The sequence below is a fragment of the Eriocheir sinensis genome, chromosome 20 (assembly GCF_024679095.1).
Source record: "Eriocheir sinensis breed Jianghai 21 chromosome 20, ASM2467909v1, whole genome shotgun sequence".
NCBI lineage: Eukaryota > Metazoa > Arthropoda > Malacostraca > Decapoda > Varunidae > Eriocheir > Eriocheir sinensis.
In genome coordinates this window covers 13291072-13294032 of record NC_066528.1, presented here as the reverse complement: position 1 = coordinate 13294032, position 2961 = coordinate 13291072, and the positions used below count along the sequence as shown (strand labels likewise).

At 39.1% G+C, this 2961-nt stretch overlaps 1 long non-coding RNA gene across 3 annotated transcripts; it reads left to right on the top strand.

Moving 5' to 3' along the window:
- The first annotated feature begins 230 nt into the window (after positions 1 to 230).
- LOC127001195 (uncharacterized) lies at positions 231 to 1115 on the top strand. Of its 3 annotated transcripts, XR_007754882.1 has the most exons (4): positions 231 to 309; positions 364 to 471; positions 539 to 633; positions 667 to 1115. It is a non-coding gene; the product is annotated as an uncharacterized LOC127001195 (long non-coding RNA). The 3 variants fall into 3 exon arrangements; XR_007754881.1 differs by having other exon boundaries at positions 382 to 471; positions 539 to 1115; XR_007754880.1 differs by having other exon boundaries at positions 539 to 1115.
- Positions 1116 to 2961: the final 1846 nt, after the last annotated feature.

The window sequence follows — 2961 nt, the reverse complement described above, 5'->3', positions numbered from 1 at the left end:
CTCTCTTTTTTTATCTTTCCTCTTTCCTGAAACTCTCTGGTCCTTTGCTCAGGTTAGGTTAAGTTAGGTTAGGTTAGGTTAAGTAAAATTAGTTTAAGTTAGGTTAGGTTAAGTTAAGTTAGTCTAAGTTAAGTTAGGTTGGTTTGTTAGGTTAGGTTAGGTTAGTTTGTTAGTTTGTTAGATTAGTTTGTTAGGTTAGGTTAGGTTAGTTTGTTAGATTAGTTTGTTAGGTTAGGTTAAGTTAGGTTAGTTTAGTTTGTTAGGTTAAGTTAGGTTAGTTTGTTAAGTTAGGTTAGTTTGTTAAGTTAGGTTAGTTTAGTTTGTTAGGTTAAGTTAGATTAGTTTGTTAGGTTAGTTTGTTAGGTTAGTTTGTTAAGTTAGGTTAGTTTGTTAAGTTAGGTTAGTTTGTTAAGTTAGGTTAGTTTGTTAAGTTAGGTTAGTTTGTTAAGTTAGGTTAGTTTGTTAAGTTAGGTTAGTTTGTTAGGTTAGTTTGTTATGTTAGGTTAGTTTGTTAAGTTAGATTAGTTTGTTAAGTTAGGTTAGTTTGTTAAGTTAGGTTAGTTTGTTAAGTTAGGTTAGTTTGTTAAGTTAGGTTAGTTTGTTAAGTTAGGTTAGTTTGTTAAGTTAGGTTAGGTTAAGTTAGGTTAGTTTGTTAAGTTAGGTTAGTTTGTTAAGTTAGGTTAGTTTGTTAGGTTAGGTTAGTTTGTTAAGTTAGGTTAAGTTAGGTAAGGTCTTTTTAATCTCTCGGCCACTTCTCTTCCCTCTCCTCCTTCCTTTTGCGTTTCTTCCTGACCTTTTCCTCCCTCCTGACCCCTTTCTCTTTCTCTCCCTTCCTCCCTCTCTCTCACCTCCGCGCATCCACTCATCACTCAAAAGGAAGCCATCGGAGGAGGGAAAAAAGAGTTAAGGGAAGTGCCTGCAACTCTCTGGTCCAGCCCCGACGCCGCGGCTCCCTTCTCCGGCCTTTCCAGCATCTCTTAATTGCGCCCTGTCTTAAGTCTTCACGCGCCGACCTCTCTCCCGCCCTGACAGCATCCTCGCTTTCTGCTATCTTTCTTTCTCTGTTCTCTCTTTATTCTTTTATTCTTCCTTACTTTCTTCTCTATCATTCTTTATTCTCTATTATTATTTCTCTTTCTTCTTTTTTTTCTTTATTTTTAATTTTTTTTCTATATTCTTTTTTACTCTTTCTTCATTCTTTCTTTATTCTTTTTCTTCTTTACCTCTGTTCTTCCTCTGTTCTTCCTTTATTCTCTCTCTCTCTCTCTCTCTCTCTCTCTCTCTCTCTCTCTCTCTCTCTGACCTTGCAATATTCCTCCCTATTTTCTCTTCTTCTTTCTCTCTTTTCCACTTTTACGCACGAAATCAACTCTCTCTCTCTCTCTCTCTCTCTCTCTCTCTCTCTCTCTCTCTCTCTCTCTCTCTGTCTTCTTTCCTCCCTTTTCCTCTTCTTTCTTCTCTCTTTTTCCACTTGCCTCTCTCTCTCTCTCTCTCTCTCTCTCTCTCTCTCTCTCTCTCTCTCTCTCTCTCTCTCTTGTTTTTTATCTCTTTTTTCGTCTCATTCTCTTCTCGTTAATTAGTTTTTCTGTTTGTTTGTTTGTTTGTTTGTTCCTTGTCGAGTTGCGTTGAAATGACGTCCGCACTTTCTCATCTTAACTTATTTTTCTTTTCTTTTTCTTTCTATTTTGTCTTTTCTTTTTCTTTTCGTTTTTTTTCTTTATCTTGTCTCTGGTTTCTCGTTCCTTCGTTCTTCTTTTTTTTTTTAGGTGTTGTGTTGTGGTATTAACTATTTTTTTCTTTTTCTTTTTTTATTCATTCCTTTTCCATTTTCTCCTTCTTTTTCTTTTTGTCTTTCCTTCTGTTTCTCCCTTTCCTCCTCTGTCTCTTTCCTTCTCTCTTTCTCTTTTTCTTCCTCTTTATTTTTCTTTCATTTCATTCCTACTTTTTTCTTTCTTTTTCCTTTCTTTTCTTTTTTTTTTCCTTTTTTCTTTCTTCTATCTTTTCCTCTTACAACCCTTTTTTTCTTTCCCTTTTTTTTCTTTCTTCCCTTTTCTCTCTCTCTCTCTCTCTCTCTCTCTCTCTCTCTCTCTCTCTCTCTCTCTCTCTCTCTCTCTCTCTCTCTCTCTTTCTCGTCCATCTCATATAATGCTCCTCCTCCTCCTCCTCCTCCTCCTCCTCTTCCTTTCATTTCGTTCCTCTCGTGTCCTCCTCACCTTCCCCGCCTCCTCATTCCCTCCCTTCCCTTTGTCGTGCATCGGGCAATATTAAAATGGACTAAGGCTTTGCTGGACTCCATTGTCAGCACACTTCCTCTCACCTGCTCTTCCCTTCACAAACAGCTGTCTTTCCTTCTCTTCCCTTCTTCCCTTCCTTTCCTTCCCTTACCTTCCTCCTCTTCCCTGCTTCCTTCCCTTCCCTTACCTTCCTCCTCTTCCCTTCTTCCTTCCTTTCCTCCTCTTCCCTTCTTCCTTCCCTTCCCTTCCTTTCGTACTATTACTACTACTACTACTACTACTACTACTACTACAATTACTATTAGTACAGCGTTTTCTCTTTTTATCCTTCCTTCACCTCCTTTCTTCTACTTCTACAATATTTCTTTCTCTCTCATCTTTTTTCTCTTTGATTTCCCTCCTTTCCCTTTCCTCCCTTCTTCCCTTTCTCTCTCTCTCTCCTCTTTCCTCTTGTCTCTTTTCTTTCTCTCTTCCTTCTCCTTCCTCTCTCTTATCTTTCCTATTATACTCCCCACTGACCCCTTCCTCCTTTCCTTCCTTCTCTCTCCTTCATCTCTCCTCCTGTACCTCCCTCCCATCCATCCATCCTCTCTCTCCCCTTCCTCCCTTCCCTTTTCAATTTTCCTTTTGTTTTCCCTCTGACCTCATTCTTCCTTTCCTCCCCCCCCCCCTCTCTCTCTCATATCTCCTCCTGTTTGTCCCTCCCTCCAACTCTCCCTCCCTCCTA